This window comes from Anopheles maculipalpis, chromosome 3RL, assembly GCF_943734695.1.
Source record: "Anopheles maculipalpis chromosome 3RL, idAnoMacuDA_375_x, whole genome shotgun sequence".
In the NCBI taxonomy this organism is placed as follows: domain Eukaryota; kingdom Metazoa; phylum Arthropoda; class Insecta; order Diptera; family Culicidae; genus Anopheles; species Anopheles maculipalpis.
In genome coordinates this window covers 71,991,865-72,012,121 of record NC_064872.1, presented here as the reverse complement: position 1 = coordinate 72,012,121, position 20,257 = coordinate 71,991,865, and the positions used below count along the sequence as shown (strand labels likewise).

The following is a 20,257-nucleotide window of genomic DNA, read 5'->3' as shown; positions in this document are numbered from 1 at the left end:
AAAACAACAAGCGACTGCAGGACCGGAGTTCCAATCCCGTCCGGAAGTATCCAAGCCAGAAAGCCAAGAAGAATAAATTACTGTTAAGACTACGAATACTTCTAGACTACGTTAGACTACGAATACTTTTCGTAGAACAAACCGAAATTATAAGACTTATTTAAGACCACGAAGTCTTTACGTTGCTGTCTGGACCTCCATTTGGGGCCATTTGGCTGCAAGATCGACTATTTGGTAGTTGATATTGCGAATCGCAACTGACGAATAACTCCTGACTTAATTATAATGGCAAGCATCAAGTGTCTTCTAATTGAATTTGTTGCCAAGGACGCCAGACAAACACACTACGGGTTTGTATCTTCTTATTGGCTTAACGACCTTCTAAGGTCCCGCCGGCCATCCAATGGCTTACTAGACTCGCTTATACCGAGCAATAAACCCATACGAAGCAAGGTCCGGATGGGATTTGAATCCCGATCCTGCTGGTTGAAGACCGTTTGTCTTGAGTAAAAAACTCATAAAATACAGAAATAGTAGATGTTAAGTTACATGCGTGAACTCAGGTGGATAATTTGTAAGAATGAGACGTGAGAATTGAATTTTTTTCAAACTAAAACATCTCTAGCGTTCGAACAATTTGGGTACATGAAACACATCTCAAACAAAATGATCCATTCCTGCGAACGTTTTCAGCATTCAATGATTCGTACCTCCTATTCGGCTGCTACGTCCGAGTTTCTAAAATGTTGTTCCTGTTTTACTAGTTTATGTTCTAGTTGTAAGCAGATATTTGTAAAGCCCCAAGGACAAAAAAAATTATAATAAAAAACATAGCAAATAAAATATAACAATTAAAGAGTTTTCGGATTCATCAGTTGGGAAGTGTGGATGCGGTGAAGAATGCAGAATACAGATAATACAACACAGTGACAGTATATAAATATTTATACTTATATAAATATTCAGCAAGAATAAAACTTGCTTTATAAGCTTGTTAAAAAGTCAACAAATATTATGATGTTATAGAATAGTTTTACAGCCAGTATAATTTATGACAATTGAAAAGAGCTGTCCAATGAAGTGTCAAAATGAGAAGAACATAATTTTTAAATTTGGCTTACAAAGCCGCTATAAGCCAAACTCTTTTTATGAAAAATATTTCAAATAGTCAAGCTTATTTTATCATAATATTTTTCCAAGTTTAGAGCAAATACTCCAAACAGTAACTGCGTTGAAAAGATTTTCCTCCATGAATAATTTCTAATTTCGCTCGTCCAAACAAAACCAATCTTCACATTTGGGTACGCAATTGAATTCTCCTACTGCTAAGGAACAGCCGTAACCACACAACGCACAGGGATGTGTGTGCATGTGTGTGGCAAAAGATGGAAATTAAAATCAATTTGTCCATCGACAAAACATACCTACCCGTTGAGCTTTCAATCATTCGGCACAAACCCATCCTTCTCTTTCTCGGCCAAACGCATTTCGCCAAATACTGCAACACACAACTTTTGACTATCATCCAGCAAGCGACACAAAGACATGCAGTTGCTGCACGCATCACCTCGTCCCAAAGCCCCCCCAAAAACCTCTTTCACCGAAACACACATATCTCAAACGTCCGGCCGTCCAGCCCGTGCACATCATCGTCGAAAGAAACGTCGAATAAAATCTAACGTTTCACGGAATCCTTTGGAATCGTCGAGGATCCTCCCGAGCACCCATTCTTGCATCCGCTGCGTGTGCGATGTATAATATTTGTTTGCACATATCGTTTCAACATTGAATTTCCAGGTTTTGTTTCGTCCGCGCTCACCCACTCACGCATGCAAAAACCACCCGAGAAACGAGAACACGGTAGTAGTAGCTCCGGGAAAATGGATCCCCTTCGCCAACTGCCAACACACCCACACACGCACAAAGGACGTGCAGCTGCATCTGGGCACCCCGAAAAAGGAAGGCCCGTGTCTTCTGCTCCACAACGAAAGAACCAGCGCATTTCCCTGGTAAAAGAACCACACCTGGGCAGAGGGTTTTACCGCAAGGATTTCGCTACAGTAAAAGGACGGCGAAATTTCATCCGTTCATCGAAGCTGTCCCCGGGAAAACGCCGTGTTCATTTGCGAAGACTCACCGCCTCCCTCCGCTGGAGGAAACTGTTGGGAGGGTGCGGCGGGTATGTATTCAGGATTGAGACCAGGTACAGAGAAATCGACAAATTAGTTCCACCAGGGTTTTCGCTCGTGTACGCACATTCGCTAGCGTACGGGTGCGACTTCGCAGCGGAAGAGGATCTTCTGCGGGTCGGGTTTGGTTACGCGCGTTCGCTAGAATGCAGGATACTGATGTTCGATTCTTTCCTACTCGAATGCGTTCTTATGTAGTTGAAGCATTCGAGCGAAAAAACAAAGAACTGGGGAAGAAGGCACAAGTTTAAAATATAATACAATAACATGACAAACGAACGAAATGTTGAGTTCAAATAGGGAAATTTCGTCTAGAATTTTTGTGTTGGTTTCGTCTTCTGTTCTCCCATCTCGTTTGCGCTTATAAGAAGCTTTCAGCTAAGCTTTCATCGTGGTTCAGCATCATCATCATCGTCATCGTCATCGGGAAGTTCGATGTGTGGATGAGGTCCCCTCATGTCCCTTCCCCGAGTGCACATGCTGGCGCATTGATCTCTTATTTGGTCCCTTGGAAATTGAACACCGGGCTAGAGCTCTCACCGACTCGCAACACACACACACACTCCTGCTCTGGCGCAGACATTGGCGAGGCGCAGATGCGTACGATGCGCTCGGTGCGAAAGAAGCGTAATGATGATGATGGAAAGAACGCGCGAACACCAAGCGGATGGTGCAGTTTCCCAGGGGCCCATGTCTCATCGTTTTTGGCGTCGCTATGGTGGGGGTGCCTTGTTTCAACACACAGACACACATACTTAGAAAGCAACTTCCTCTCCACCCGTTCCATCCTTATAGGCACGTTGCTGGACATTTGCGTTTCGTTGCGTTGAATGCCGCCACCTCTCCTCCCCCTCTCCAAACCCCAAACTCCATCCCAAGAGGGCTTCCGTCGTGTACGGTCACCTTTAGTTGAAAGGACATCGTCCACGACTACGACGACACCGACGACGCCGACGACGACGATGACTCGAACGACGTGGTTCGGCTAGCTTGATTGGATACGCACAACATAGAAGGCACAGAAGGCCTACCACCCAATAGCACATCTCCTCCACTTCAAACTCATCCCACCACATCCGCATGGCAACGGACTCGAGATCGGGATGTGTGCTTGGGGGCAGCCGAGCACATGTGTGAGGGTCCTTTCTCTGCCGATACGGTTGCAAACGGTTACCGCGTGCGTATGATGGAGGCCCGCTGTTTGCGTATGTTTTCTCTTTCCTCCCTTGGCCACCCTTCCTCGACTTCCTCTCAGCCCAAAACAGAAAAAAAACCTCGAAGGAATCGGGCAATGCAGGCTGGAAAAGCTGGACCGGGTGCGCTTTTTTGATGGAAAGAAAGCAAACTCGAGATGAACGAGTAGACTCGTACATGTGTGTGTGTGTTTGTGTGGTATCGCGCACCCGGTCACACATGTCCCGCGTGCAATAAGTGGAGCCTGCCGGGGAGGTTTGGGCAAGGATGAGCGGATTTTCATCCCAACTACCCGTACGGATGCTGGAACGGGGCGACTCATGCTTCGGAAAATCGAACGCTGAAAGGAATAAAATCGACGAAAAATCCCTACCCCCCCGTATCACCCTTCCCAGAACGTGAAACCATTTCTTCCTGGGCCGAGGCCTATGTAGCCTAGGATTGGAATAGTTTTCTCGTTCTTTCCGCCTGCAGTTCGCGATTAGACCCGGGTGCGGACTTGCGAGATGAAGGCCTTGCCCGTTCAATCCACATCGGGGTTTTTGCCCAGCTGAAGACAAGCACCAAATTGAGGATTTCCCCTCACTCCCTTTACTCCCACAAACCTGGACATTGGGATATTGGAGAGGCATGGGAATATGAGGGAGGGAAGCTGCAGCTAAGGGTGCGCTTCCATCTGCATCTTGCACAATTCCTGCAGAGCCCGCTTTTTCGGTGCTTTATAAATATTATTTCGCATTTGCTGGTGCTACTGCTGCTGTTGATGCTGCTAGAGCCCTACATGGTTCCTTTTTCTTCCCGGTGCAGGACTCAACCCGGTGCTTGTTACCAACCAGCCTCGCAGGACACAGGGAAACAAAGGCAGCGAACCCTTTTGCTGCAACAGCCGTGAAGAAAGGAAGGCCCCGGATCGGTGCAGGTTTAGGTTTGGTTTTGCTCGATGCCGAATCGAATGGAAAAACATCTATATATGGTACGCTTGATTCGTTTCGCCTGACCGTTTGCACATCCGTTGCACATGAGGGAACCATCCTTTTGCACGGCGGAGGGGTTTACTTTCACAGAAAAATGTTTTATGCTACACAAAACTCTGCTCTCCCGATGCTTATTTGCGCCCAGAAGCCCACCGATCCTTACCCCCAAAAAGTTGGGCGATGCAACCCAGTTGTGCTGGGGCAAAACCGTCGCCCTCTCTCTTTCACGTGCGGAATTGTTATTTCCGGTGGAAGGGCCCAGCCCGGTTTTCTAATATACGGAATGATTTATTTATTTTGCTTGTCACAAGAAACGAGTTTTGGGCCCGTTTTCGCCAGCTTGTAGCAGAATGGCCGTTTCGTTGCCGGATACGCGCTTGGGTGGGGTTGGTTGGGTAAAAAGGGACGGAAGAAAAATGAAGATTTGTGCAAAGTGAGTTTGTGTCCACCAACGATGCCTGTCAGCAATAATTGGACACCAAGGTCCACGGAACAACATGTGCCGGCGCCATGGAAATCGGCAGAGTATTGGTTCGCTGGAAGGCTGTTTTGGCTATAGTGTGGTTTGTTTTTCGATAGCTATCGACACGAACATTCTACTGCTTGCTGTCTTTCTAGGTGGAGATCGGGGGAGTTGAGCATAATTTGGAGCAGACAGGGTACGGAAAACTACAACTTCACTAGCTGAAGACCATGATCAGAATCGTGTGGATAAATATAGGCAATTGTGGGACTAAAAGCGATGACTAAATTTGTTTGTCTCAATTTGTCTTCTTCCAAAGGATTAATACAGGCGTATGAATATTTTATTGGATTTTCAATTAAATTTTCTTAAAATAAATAAATAAAACTTTTCGTCTTGACATAAGCTCATCAGAAAATATTCCAATTAAGAATAAAAATAAATTGTATTTAAGGGAGAGAAACAATCTTTATTCCAGGTTTTATGTACACTTTGAGACAACAAAAAGCTTGGTTGGGCATGGCAAGCTTATTCCAAGTTTATTCGTGGCTCTAGGAAATGCAACAGATTGTACAGTCAATGTCATGCACAAAAAGTGGTTTAGGTGTAGGATTCAGGGTTGGGTCCAAATTTGAAAATAGTGGCGTGAATAACTTCAAACCTGTATGAATCCTTGCACAACAAGACCTCTTGTAAGACGATACATTTTAGACGATGTCAAAGCCTTTGATCTTTGATAATTAGGCCTCTAAGGGATGTCAAGGTTTCTTGCTAGATGAGCCATTTTCTATAACGAAATTGTTGCGCGAAAAGTTAGGCACCTTCCACTATGATGTCTGGTAGTAAACGAGGACTCTTTGATCAAATCATTTTTTGGCAGCCGAGGTCTCTAAAACTACAAATAACTGCAGAAGTCAAAGTTTCTCGGTAGACGCGGCCACTGAAGTATCTTGGAAGATAAAGCCGCTTAGATTACAATTTCAACCGGTAGGACTGGAGTACAAATCCCACCTGGTTCCTTACTTTGTATCGTTGTCCTATCTGGATACAACATTTATGAAAATCAAACTCTACAAACTGGTACTGTTCATGGAGTTTTAGAATAGAGTCAGCGATAGACATCAACAGGCATCGGTACATCGAAAACTAGTTTTGTCAATATCTCATCTTTGATGCTGTGTCTTTTTACCGAAACAGGAAAAAATAAAGAACCATTCACGATCCCAACTAGCAATAAGCCGCAGTATCGCACTAGCCAGGGCCCAATTCCAGACAGCGACTGTGTTTGAAGAAGCCAACATACAGCTCGGCCAAAAAACTTCAAAGTCTAACAAATTCGAACAGCAACGCACCGACTATTAGAAACTGTAAGTTACGCAGAGCCCCGGGAAAATCACACACCCCTTTCCCCCCCTTCTTTCTACATCACTTTCCGACGCAAGATATCCGCCGTCACGCGAAACAGGGCGCTGTGTGTGTGTGCACCGAGAGTCCCGTGTACCGCGCGTATTTATCTTTCCGCTGATAACAAAAGCAACCTCACCTGAGCGACACTGCAGCTTAAGCTGCATCGAGATTAGAAATGAGGATTTTTTGTTCTCTCTTCTCTTGTCCCTAACGATGGCGACCGAGTCCTTGTGATGGATAGGTGGCCTTAGAATATATGCACGCCAGTATAGGACAGTCGCACGCGAAAAGGGGGTTGATGAAAAAAAAAAAACAGAACAAACAAGTCAAATGAATGCCAAAATTCAGCCGAATATATAGCGCGGCATCAAACATACACACGGGTCGGTCCGCGACTCGTGCAATCCGTTGACTTCGAAATGTGTATCGAGTGGGTATCCCGTTTGGCAATAGCTCAGTAAGAGGGGGGAGTACCAAAAAAAAAAAAGAAGGGAATTTTTGGACGCTAGACGCCCGCATTTTCATCAGGACCGGAAACATCCTTAGGAATGGGGGTCCGGCTCAGCGACAGCCGATGTCAGTCCGCGAATAAGGAGATGCACTCCGCGGATAAAAGCGCTACACAGCTCGAGGAGACAGCCGTAGACAATCGAGTACACACCCACACACACACACACAGTACAGGGACAGGATGTGCAAACTGGACTCGGTGCTGGTCGGATGATGAACACCCTTTCCGGTTATGGATTGTAAACAAACGTGATCGTGAATCGCGATGGGAACAGCACCGACGCCAGGGTGCAGTGCCATGGTGCAGAAATGTCCCTCGCAACCCGTTCTGGGCCCGTTAGTCCTGCCCACGACGGGACGGAAACAATGGTCCCTATGTTGTTCGGAAGATAGGCGAACGGGTTTCTTCTCCTCGTCTCAATTTCTCATCCCTCGCACCCACCAGCTGCAATGGCAACGCAACGTTTGGACAATCGGCGATTGGAAACGCGATCTGGGTGTTTTGCCATTTGTGATAGTTTTATTTCTTAAAACATTTCCATTTTACGGAACAGTGTTTCGGGATGCAGGGCTGGAGAAAAAGTGGAGTTGGGTTGAAAGACGTAGGTTTTGCCGGAAGTGTTCGGAATTGTTTGCTTTTTAGATTAGCAGTTTCGAGCTCTCAGAACCCAAAAGCCTCTGGTTCGGTTTTTGGTGTGGTGTGATGTTTTGATTTGACTTTATCATGTGCACATGTGGTGCCGGATAGTTGGCGAGACATTTCTTTCTAGGAATGGTTAACAGATTTTTTTTTTTGGGGGAAAATAGGAATTAGAAACTATTTCCTTCGCTTAGAAGAGATAATCTAGTTCTATGCTTGTATATGCGCTGAATTGAAATGGTTCATTTATAAAATACTTCAAAGGCAGGGACATGTTCATCAAAAGTCTCCTTAAAATCCTATTTAAATAGTGTCAAACAGGGGGTTTTTCAGACTAGATTAATACATAAAGGTTACTAGCTATAAATATTCTTGTAAAGCCTTCTTGCAAAATTTATCAAAATAAAGGGTTTTGGTCGAAATTATCGAATAGCAGTTTTTACAATTTTTACAACTAATTGTTGTGTAACACCCGTTTAAATGTTTCACTTTGCCCGTTTAACTGGATAGTACCAAACGCTCGGCAGAAATTCTACAGGCAGCTCATCTCATTGGCTTATTGACCTTCTAGGTGACGCCGGCCATTGAATGACTTACTAGACTTGCCGATACCACGTAGTTGGATAGTCAGTCCTCACTACAGAGGGACGATCCGAGTAGAAATTGAACCACAGTCTCGCCGATTGAAGCCCAGCGCCGCAGTCTCCTGTACCACTGGACCCTATGTGCCACAATATGTGTATTTACAAATGCATTTCCAAATCTTAGTTGCTTCATTTCTAACATTTTATATTTATGCGGCTTATTATTCGCGAATCGCCTTCTAGTAGGCTTAAGTAACAGAAAATTCTTACAGCCACAAGATTGTGCTGAAAATAAATCTCAAGAAATCATCATTAGTTCTATATTTCATGTCCCCAAAAATAAACCAAAAATGCATTTACATTCCCATGGAAAATAAAATTAAATTGCTTTGCTTTCCATTCCCTGCATCTCCTGAACGTCTCTTTATCCCCGGTACAAAGCTCTACACAGCAGGGTCACCCGGTGTCAGACCACCAGGAACAAAATCTCCAAAGTCTAAAGCCACTGGGCGGCTGGCAGCGGTAGTTGCTACCGTTTTGCACGAAACACGACCATTACGGGCAAGCTTCCGTCCGTTGTTCGAGCTGCACTAACACGAGCGTTGAATTATGTTGCTCCAATATGTAACGACGACGACGACGACGACCGTAGCATGATCACGAACGAATAATGCGCCATACAGTGGTATCGCTACCACAATGCAATAAAGTCAAGCATCTCAGCTGTCGTGGGACTGCATTTTGTCATCGGTGTGCCTCTGGGCGGGCCGGCATTTGCATAATAATAAACATATTGCTCGTAATATGTTTATTATAAATAATCATGTTTAAAAGCTTTTGGACCGAGCGAGCAGCCTGCAACGAAGATGGCTGGCGCGGCGAAATGGCACGATTTCGTGGACTTCGTGTGGGATCTTCCGATTGAAGCGAACTTGGTAGCTTGGTTGAATTTTCTTCTTTCCCTGTTGGGTTTTGGGTTTGCTTTGTAGGAATCATTCCTTGTGCTTTCCACAAAACAGTGGCTTCCGTTGACTGCACCAGCATCCACAGCAACGGTTTCAATTGCCAATAAATGTCTCCAATCCTTTCGGGAAACACATCGTTTCCCGCGGTTACACTCTTTGGCACGATTTAAAGGCAAGCTGGCTGGCACAGTCATGCACAATGAAAATGTTTGTACCAGTTGTCCGTATACGAAAGCATTCTGCATGCAACAAAATAACTCCCACGTTACGTTTCCTCACTGTGTTGCATGCATTTCTATTATTTTTATCCGTTCAGAGTTGTCTCTCATATACTTCATCCACAGTGCACAGGGCAACACAATGAAGTTACAGGCAAGAAGGTATTATAATATGTTCAACGACTCGATTGCCATCCAGAAAGATTCGTAAAACAGTAGCTAGATAAAGCGGTAAGGCAATTTCAGCTCGATAATCATACAATTAGGAGGAGCCTGTCGATACAATCCTAAGCTTTGAATCTGTAGTAAAACCGAATCCAAAAATTATAATGCTAAGAGAAGGTAGCAATTGCTCCAGCAGCACAAGCTAAACAGAAGCTGGTTTCAGGGCAAATTAGGTTGCATTTGAATTTATTATAATCAAATTATAGTGCACAGCATGGCGAGATGACTGTCGATGGGGGTGTTTAGACTTGTAATTGTGTGTAGCCCTCGGTGTGTAGAAATCCTTCTTGGAAGAATGGGAAGGAATGATTCGATTGACCAAAGCTTGTATTTATGTTTGATTAGATTCCTCCTAATATTAATGATTTGTTTTCGTGAATATGTTGTGCTATAAAAATGATCTTGTTGAATGCTTTAATTGATCGGAAGATTTGAAATGAGCAGATACAAACCGTTGGAATTGTTTAAAAAAATTTTTTTTACAAATATTTAAATGAAAATTAAGTGGGATTTTTCCAAACTACTTACCAAATCATCCATCACACCAACAACATCAAAGTCCGATTAACGCGCTACAAACCACATCACAATTCGCGAACAACCGATCAGTCTTTGCAGTAAACGTTCAAAAGCACGTGCATAACACGCTTCCATCATCAGCAACCGATACTAATCCAATGGGTTTCCCACCTCAAAAGCGCATATTGTCACCATCAATAGGCTGCACTGCACAACCACACCAGCTGCAGCTGCATTCTGTGCAGTCGCTTATTACCTTGCAAGTGTGTGCAGTGCAGTTTTGCCTGCCGTCTGTTCCATTCCATCCATCCTTTCTACCATTTCAACCCATTCTCACACAAAATACGACACCATGCCATTATGAAGTTAGCACCGTGCAGCCCACCGCCACAGTCTAGCCTGGTTCGATTTTTTTTTTTTTATTTTTATTTATAGAGGCTTTGAGTCTTAGAGACTTCATTCGCCTCTCTACTGTAAAAAAAAAAAACTGATTTAATCAAATACAAAACTATTGCATATGTGGCTTAAATATTATGGAAAACTATTGCGATTGTTGCGTATGGTATTGGATAAGTTACAACTATTGCTTAAATTTCTTTGTATAAATTACTGATGCGTAAAAATCTAATAAGGCGGTTCTGCTGAAGTTTGTCGGGTGAAAGGATTGTCGTGAGATCAGTTTCTAGTTGGCAGGTGGCTCGGTGTGTCGTGTATCCATGGCAATCGGTGAGGATGTGGCGGACGGTGATGTCAACGCCACAGAAGTTACAAAGTGGAGGACTGGATTTTTCTAGGAGGTAAGAGTGTGTAAGGCGGGTGTGACCTATACGGAGGCGGGAAAGGACTCGTTGGATATGACTGGATTTGGTGTCTTCCCATGAAGCGGTGTTGTGCTTGATGGGACGGAGTTTGTTGCTGAGGTCTACGTTGTGCCATGTGGAGTTCCAGTGTTGGGAGATGATGGTGTTGGTGAAGCGGATGGCATCACGGCGTGAAAAGGTGTTGTATGGTTCGTCAGGACGGAGCCGACCATCGTTGGCAAGTTGGTCGGCTTTCTCGTTTCCAATGATTCCGGAATGACCCGGAATCCAACAGAAAACGATTGTCGGGGATACAGGTATGGAGTCTAGGAGCTGTATGTGGGGGTCCTTCGATGTGCCGTGTTCGAGGGCAGCCAGAACGCTGGCACTGTCGCTGAAGATGACGTTCGGTCGGTCGGTCTGTAGTCCTTCGTCGGCGGCTAGTTGCATTGCTATTGCTTCGGCGGAAAAGATGGAGGTGTGGTTAGGAAGTTTGATGGCGCAGTTGTCCGTGGAGGAGTGGATCCCACAACCGGCTGAGTCCAGATGAACGGAGCCGTCTGTAAAAATATGATGAAACTGTTTGTATTTAGTCTGTATTAAGTGTGTAAAGGTACTATTGGCGATGTGGCTGCTTTTTCCGGTTCCCCGGAGAGAACTTTTAAGTTCCCAGTCTATGACAGGTGTACGATAGTACCAGGGACGAATTCCCTGGCGAGTGGATTGGATGATCGGTGGTAGCTGTTGGTTGGTGAGTGTTTGTAGTTCTGCATTTGCTCTGGCGATGAGAGCAGTTACGTCGAGTCCTTTCTCAAGGATCCGAGCTGCAGCTGCGACTAATCGGTTGGTGATGGTGTGTTGCATAGGAAGGAGGCCGCTTTCGCAGAGGAGGGAGTTGATCGGACTGGTGACAAATGCACCAGTGGCATAGCGGATGGCGGTGTGGTAAGCAGGTGCTACTCTCTTCTCGAAGGTTGCTCGTTCGCGTGAAACAATCTCGATGCCGTAGAGCAGTTTGGGTAGGAGCCAAGCGTTGATGATGCGGTTTTGGGTTATGCGAGAGGCCCGAGCTTTGCCGGCTCCGAGCATCCGGAACAGGTTCAGCCGGTTGTTTGCTTCCTTTTTAGCTCTGTTGGAATGAGGAATAAAGGAAAGGCGACTGTCGAAGGTTACGCCGAGTATGTCGGCAGTCCGTGCGTTGGGTATTTGTGTGTTGTTGTATTTGATTGGTCGACGGTTTTTACAGGGAGTGTGTTTACAAATGTGGAGGATTTTGGATTTAGTGTGTGATATTTCATAACCCGTCTTTCTCGACCACTGTCGAATCCTGTCAACTCCTGTTTGCAGGTGTTTACGGGATTCGCAAGCAGAACGAGAAGACGAGGCCAGAATAATATCGTCTGCGTAAAGGAATGCTTGGATTTCTGAAGGAATAGAGCAAAAAAGGGATTCCATGCTAATGAGGAAAAGAGTGGGAGAGAGAATGGCACCTTGTGGGACGCCATTCTCCAATGTGTAGTGGTTGGATAATTCGGTTCCTATTAATACTCTAAATGTCCGGTCCGTGAGGAAGCTTTCAATGAACTTGGTTAAAAGTCCACCAAAACCCCAGCGGGACAGCTGTAGAAGGATGGCATGACGCCATGTCCGGTCAAAAGCTTTGCTAAGGTCTATTATTGCTAGGTCTATGTGGTGTTCGTTACTTGTGGCTTTATCTAGTAAATCGTCCAGTCTGGCAAAGTACGTTTCCGTACCCCTACCACACCGGAACGCATGCTGGTTATTGTTGAGGAGGTTGCGATCTTCTAATTCCTGTGTTAGTCTACGGTTTACCATCCTTTCCAGCACCTTAGCCATACAGTTAAGGAGCGAAATTGGACGGTAATTATCTATTTCATTAGTGGGTTTTTTGGGTTTGGGGATTGGGACTGTTAGGCTAGATTTCCAATCCGCCGGAATATTCCCGGCAGACCAGATACTATTGTAAATATTAAGGAGTGTTAATTTGGCTTGAGGAGGAAGGTGTTTAAGTAAAGGATAACCTATGTTGTCAGGGCCTGAAGATTTGCCCTGACATTTGCTGAGTGCCCAGTTTAGTTCTGCTATCGAAAATGATCTATTGTATCTATGGTCAGTGGCATCTACTTGGGGAATTGACATTTTTTCTGTTTTGAGTTTGAGTCTGCGGAATTGTGGTGAAAAATTGTCGGTAGCTGAAACGTTTGCAAAGTGTTTTGCAAAAGCTTCAGGTACCTCAACTGGAGGAATAATAGTAGAGGGATTGGAAGGTTGATTAAGTATTATAGGAGCGTGGGATTGTTTGTTACGGCCCGAGAGCACACTCACCCGTCGCCAAAGCTCCTTGCAGGTCAAGAGAGGGTTGACATCAGTTACAAACTGATTCCAACTACTCTCTTTCGCTGCGCGGATGGCTTCTTTGGCAGAGCGATTTGCTTCTCGGTAACGTTCCGCTAGGATGGGAGTAAAGAAGTTATCTGGGATAAGATTAGCCCGGCGGAATCGGCGTAAGGCAGTGCGACGGGCTTTAATGGCCCGCGCGACTGTCTCGTTCCACCAGGGGACGTTTCTATAGCCTGGTTCGATTGGCAGGCGAGTTGACATTGGAAATGGCACAAAAACACACACACACACATAGCGCTGTCAGTTTGAATTGCGTTACGCGCTCCATCGATCAGGTTAGGAATCCGCGATCACGTACTCGCGATTATCGGTAGTAGTGAGCAGAATGGAAAGAAAATTATATGGAAAGCAGGGAAAGCGTGACAGACGCACGGGACACGTCCCTCTCGTTACAGCAGTTTTATTTATCCAAAATGTTACTATTGACGGTTGTTAATGTACCGTGTGTTATGAGGAATAAATAAAGAACAACGACAGTTTGAAGAGTTATCTCACAAAAACAGACAGGCGAGGATGAATAATAGAAAATAGTTTTTAAAAAATTTAAGTAATTTAAGTTCTGTTTAAACAAAAAAACATTAACGAAAAGGATAAAACATTCTATCGATCAAACACTACGGCAACAGAGATAAAAGTAATTTAAAGAATTTGAAACTCAACTTAGTATTAATAAAATTGTAGCATCTATTATTTATTTATTATTGATTATTACGGTCCAATGCCGTATTGTCAACACCGCTTGTGTTGATTAGATTTTTACAGATTTATAAGGCAGTTCCTCCTTATTCTTTGCCTTATCCCGGGCATACTCGGTTATGGTTGTTGTGATGGTGATGATGAATTCCAGCATCTATTTTAACGATCACAAAGAAATATGATTATAAAAATGTACAGAGTTCAGAATGATAAATTCATTAAATTCAATTAAATAAAATAGAAAATTAGAATACAGAAAATGATAAATGATTTCTGGCAAAGCAAAAAAGGAAATACTCCGATAAGTATAGAAAAATTCAGAGAAAATTATGGATTTTGAAATGAAACAATAAAAAGCTAATAGAATCATGAGAAAAAAAAAACAAAATCAATTAGATATATGAAATTTCACAATAGGACAACGTGTAGTCATACTTAATAATAAATAAAATAAAATGAATTAAATAGAAAAAAGTATTAAAACGTTAAATTGGTAAATTCCCTAACATTAAAAAGGTTATGTAAAACCAGAAGATTTATAAAGAGGCATCAAAAAATTACAACAGTCAAACACAAAGCTTAAAAAAATCTTAACAAGACGTACAGTTCATTTCGAACTGTAAAAACTGTAAGGTCAGACCGTCCGTCATGAAAATAAAATGATTCATATTGTAAAGCGCTGACTAATTTAAAAACAATATGTTTTTAAATCAAAATGAACCTACAAGAATTGAATTTTCCAAGAAAAATGCAAAAAAATGAACGAAAACAGGATGCCAAAGAAAAAACGAAACGAATAAAGCAAATGAAACATTTTCCCAAAAACGAAAACCACAAAAGCAAAATAAAATGGTTCAGATCAGCAGTCAGCTTAATTAAAATGCATAATAAATACTCCTTGCTGCAGTTTTTTGTTTTGTTCGATCCGAGAACTTCACACTCACTGAATTAACCTCAATGTCATGATTGTTACAAAGTGAGTAAAAGAAAATCTCTCTCAAACCATCGGACTTTTTTTGTTCTATGCTCATTCTTCAGGAACACATGTATTATGACACACGACATGATTCTTTGTTTCCTTTTTGACACCTTTTATGCTGCCCGCACGCACCCGCACGTTCGGGTCATCAATGTCAGGAAATGATTTTATTTGCCACTCAAGGCTGGTCAGTTTTTTCGTTGTTTTCTGTTTTAAGGAAACAAAACTCGAAAAGCGTTGCGTCCAGACAAGGTACCAAAAATTGTTTAACACCCACAGTTGGTGTTGGCGGTAGAGAATAAAGGGAAAATCATTAATAAAAAACCAACCTTCCGGATGCATTCATTTGCATGGGGAAGAGGTGGCATGATGGTTTAGTGGAAAATCGGCCTCCCTCGCCAAAAAAAAGGGAAAGAATCACCAGCTTCAGGTTCAACACTGCAGCGCGGTGCATCCACATACGTGCACTGGTGAGTTAAATAAAGAATTCCCACAATGCATGCCAAACGAGGAAAAAAAAAAGGCTACGCGTAACGAAACAGCCACAACCGGCGTAAAGTGCAGCCAGAATTGACTCCACTTGGAGAGCGGTTTTTTTTGTTTGTTTGTGTGTTGCTGTTTGCTGAAGGATGAGGCGTTCGATTGCATGTAAAACCACCGAGGATAACCTCGGCCACGCCACACACACACAGAATGCACTCCCCGCACTGGGAGGTGGCAAGTGCATTCATTGAATGCGTTCACACAAACGCATCCGATGAGGCTCATGGCTTTTCAGGCGTTTGTCGGCCGATGCAATTCTGGATGGATGGGAAAAGTGATCAAACTCGAGTGTCGAAGAGAGGTGTTATTTTCCGATACCGCGATGCATTCCCGCTTGCCCTTTCTCCTCTCCTCCGCACATGATGGTGTCCTTTTTTGCTCCCCCAAACCCACAATGGCACGCAAAATTCACACAACACACAGATAAATCACACCACCCGGCTGACCGGAAAAGTAAGTGAATAACAATTTTACACCACCCACCATTGTCCATTGTCCACCTCAATTGGGTTTAGGGTGTGGGACTTCAGTGTGCGTGCTGTCGATGCGTTTCGGGTTTACAAACGTTGTTTTATGCCACCAAAAAAGCACCGGATCGCGGGACTCTTTTTGTTTGTTGAGGGATGCATTTGGTTTTGGTTGGGTTTATTTTTGATTTTATGCATGTGACTCGACCATGATCGGTCCCTGCCTCAGTTGCAACGGTGCAGCACCAACAAAAAAAAAAAAGACATTCGATCGTTTCCTGGCGGGGTTTTGTTTACTGTTTTCACCAATTTTATATTTAACCAAATCCCCAAAAGCGGCCACTTGGCAAAACGATTCTTGACCCTTGTGCGTACCGATTTTGGTGATGCGTTTCGTTTTCCCGTTCGGTTCGCTTGAAATATGTATGGGAAATTGTTGGGGATTTTTTTTTTGTTGTTCTCGCGTGCATTTGTGGATGTGTGTGTATATGCGAGGGGGAATGAGGAAAACTGAACCCAATTTGAGGCACCATTTGAGATCACTATCAAGCGAGCGTAAATCAGTCAGAAACGCACACTGTGTTACGTTTTTGGATGCAACCGGATCCGCGATGCAACTGGTGCCGTGATGCAGGACAAGTGAATTAAACGGTACACGCTGCGTTAGTGCAAGAGAAGGTGGTAAAAGGGGGAGGGGTTTGTGGTGGAGATTTTCCACGCGAGGTGCAGTAGTTGCATATCGTGTGATGCATTCAACCAAGCGGGAAGCGCACGCGACACAAATTTCGATAGGATTAGAGACCACCATTTCCCACGGTGGTTTCGATGCATTTTAGGGTGGATGGGTGGATGGCTGAGTGAGGATATTGAACACGAAACGGTGACGACACACTGACACACGGTCCATTACATCGGGATACGGCAGTTGTTGTAATTTACACCAGCGCCCGAAACCGTTCCTTTGGGGCAATATGTTCGAATTTGTTACGATGATAGAGATGTTGCACTATGGACCGGGCCCGGTCAAAGGATGATTGCTCCATTAACGATTTATATTTTGATTTTTTTTACTGACGTTCCTGTTCCTACCGATAATAACGGCTTGCCTATAGCATGCAAACTTTGAAACGATAAATATTTACTTCAGATTTTATAGCATTTTTGCAGATAACAGGTTTGAGGTAATTAACAAAATAAGACCATTTATTAACACCTTCGAAATGGTGAATTGACAAGGCCGTCATTAGTTTATTTATTTGTTTGTTTGTATATGCCGAAAGGATCGTGGACTAGCGCCTATCTGATTAAGAATTTTTCTAGTTTGTCAACTACCAAAATGTCTTCTTCTTGGTCTACTTACGGTTGAGCACGTCGCGTTGACATAACCGGGTCAGAAATGTTTCCAGAAAACTTGGTTCAGGGTTGCCATCGACTCCACCCTGAGGCAGCCAAGGAGCTTGCTTTTCTCACGCCTCAGGCAGACAAGGTCGCTGACTAACACCTTCCTGCATCAACAGCACCATTCTGTCTCTATTTCGACTATCGTCAGGATATCTGCATCGTCAAACAGCTCTGCTAGGTCCTGGTTCATTCTCCTTCTCCACTTGCCCTGCACTTCCTTAGCACCCGAGGTTTGAAAATGGTGAGTGTATTTTGGGTCCTCCGTCAGCATAGTTCAGGACTCGTAAGCGTAGCGGACTACCACACGAATCAGAGTGCTACAAATCATGCATTACGTATGTAGTTGTAGTCTTCTGAATCGTAGGAGCTTTCCAACGCTTCAACTGTTTACGTTGTAGTTCGAAGTTACGATTTCACTAAGGTAGCAGAACTTCTTAACCATCTCGAGATCATCAGCGCCGTCTGATACTCTGTTTCTGAGTCCGACCCTATCACAGATAGAGCTTTCGATAAAACAGATTCTTTGTCTTCGTCAGATTGATCCTTAGTCCAATCCGATTGGCATCGCGTTTCAGTCGGGTGTCAAGATTTATTCAGCGTTAAAAAACTCAGCTAGCTTCTCCAAAAAGATAGTCAGCCGTTCGAAAATCGCGAGTGCCAATGCCCTCACAAAAGCCTACTTCAATATAGTCCTTGACTCATGAAGAGAGAGGAGTGCCGGTGGGTATCAGTGTGCATTGTGGGTGGTACCAGGACTTTTACTTCTTTGGAACTACAGCCAAAAAAGGCCTTTGCCGAGAATTTATCGCTCCTTGAGAAGACGGTTTGGACGGACTTATGTACCACCTCTAGAATGATTGATAATCTTCTTCTCAGCCGAGATCTACTAATAAATTTTACAGTTAAGTCCTATTTTTTTCTGTTCAGTATTCAATGATCAGTTGGACTTTTATTCTCATGTCCGTTTCTTAACCATGGTGCAATGGAAGCAAAGTGCATTCTAATGCAACAAATCCAAACACAGAAAAAAAGGCGTTGAGTGGTTCCCCCATCGTATGTTGTTGTGGTAACGTTAATCGAGTAATTGGGCAGCGTGGGATTTATAGAAGCACTCCAATTAAGGGGTTTACATTACATACTATTGCAAGGAGCAAAAAAAAGGGGGGGAAACAACTCGCCACTGCCCAACATATTTGCATGTCTCCGTTCAATCAAATCAATCGAAATCAAATTTTAGTTCCCAAGAAATATCGAATCACTTGCGTTGCTCAAACCTATAATAACGATTTATTTAACAAAACACAGTAACGAATGTGGAATGGAAAGAAAACGCTTATAGCTTTCGAGAAAACACTTTGTTCCATAAGTGCAGCAGTAGCTGCAATCTCGCAAAATCTCATCCAAATATTAAACATCGCAAAACAGTCGCCGGTTGGGATGCACAATTGCGCTAGCGGCCATTTCGTAATTTGTATCCCCGGAAGGCAAATGGCCGCCTTTCAATATTTACTTCCCGTACAGATTTTCTTTGGCGTGGCTTGAAGCATTTTAAATAAAACTATATGGGAGAAAAAAAAGTTCGTTTAAGTTGCCTGTGCGTGAGTGCAGCTTTGCCAAATGGGACATAATAACAATGTTCGATGGTTGTGGCCCGTTGTTGGGCCGGCGGTAGCACTGCCGATAACTTTTCCTTTGTGCAAATGCTTATTATGGGATATTTTAAATGGTACAACCAATGAGTAAACGAAAACCGATACCAATCAAGCATGGTTCGGATGCTTGGTTGTGCTCGGAAGGTATCGAATCGACACGAAAATGGTGTGAGTGAATTATTTATTTCTCATTCTTCGCTGACCAGTGGTTTTGGGGAATGTAAAATGGATTTCTTATATTTAACAACAACAAAAAAAGCATCAATGCACTCGAGATAATGAAGATGCATACTACATAAATACAAAACAAAACAAAAAACACCCGTTTTCCGATATGCAAATCGAGTCCGAAGTGGAGCAAAAAAGAGGGACACAAATGTTTCTTGCAATCGTTTTAAAAGAAAACAACAAAAACCTTCAACTCAACTCATTAATTCGCACGATCGACTTAATGATGGCGATGATGATGGTGGTCAGGCACAAAGAAACAGAGCCCAGCAAAGGTGGTTACGATTACAGCGCACAACGAAAAAAGGCTGCAAAAATTGTGCCCGGGTAATTCGGAAGCCACAGGAAGACCCCCCCCCCCCCCTAAACCCGAAATAAATGGGGCACAATATTATATAAATGCGGTGTGGTTTGCCAATACCGCAAGAGGAAGGGCCAACATAAACAGAAACACGGTGCATAACAAAAAATAACGACTGCACCGCATGCAATCCTCAATCTGCATACATTTTTGCCTTTTCCTTTGGTTTTGCTCCTTTTTTTTCTCAACCTCCAGTCGGTGCGTGCCCCGCAATGGCGTTCGTTTCGGGGGGCGTACAATAGTTATTTTATATTTTTATATACACACACAACAATGCGTTATTCACACATGCGATATGCGGAGTTTTAGTTCTTTCGCTACATAATCGATCGTCCCTGCTGCAGTTTTCTCCGCTCGCTGCCCTATCGGTGGAGATATTTATTCAAGCCTACAAGCCTTCGACAGTACACCACTGCGACCGAGCCACCAAGTCAAGTGAACCTGTGGACCTTGCCGGTAGCTATCCTGCCGAGTGGAGCAAGAAAGCAGAAAAAAAGGCGCACCGAGGGTTTGCGTGCTCGATCGTGAAGGTATCGGCATCACCACATAACAGAAGCATACCGGAGGTGGGAAGACACACAAAAAAAAAAAGGGCCATGAACAGATCCATTCGAATGAGACCATGTGTGGGGCTTGAGAAGAACGAGAGAGCGAAAGCTCCATTGCGAAAGGGAGCAAGGGACAGACCTTTGCCGAAGAAAGAGAGCGAGCCATCCGTCAACGATTATTGGCAGGCCGAGTTTTTGGAGGCTCGGATAGCGCCCGAACGCGATTTCCTGGGGCGTTTCTTCGGTATGCGTACCCGGCCAGGCGTTTGCGTC

At 43.9% G+C, this 20,257-nt stretch overlaps 1 protein-coding gene across 2 annotated transcripts in view; it reads right to left on the bottom strand.

The window, feature by feature from the left end:
• LOC126563376 (flexible cuticle protein 12-like) overlaps window positions 1-20,257 on the bottom strand; it is a 281,105-nt gene that overhangs the window by 239,270 nt on the left and 21,578 nt on the right. The window lies entirely within an intron of this gene.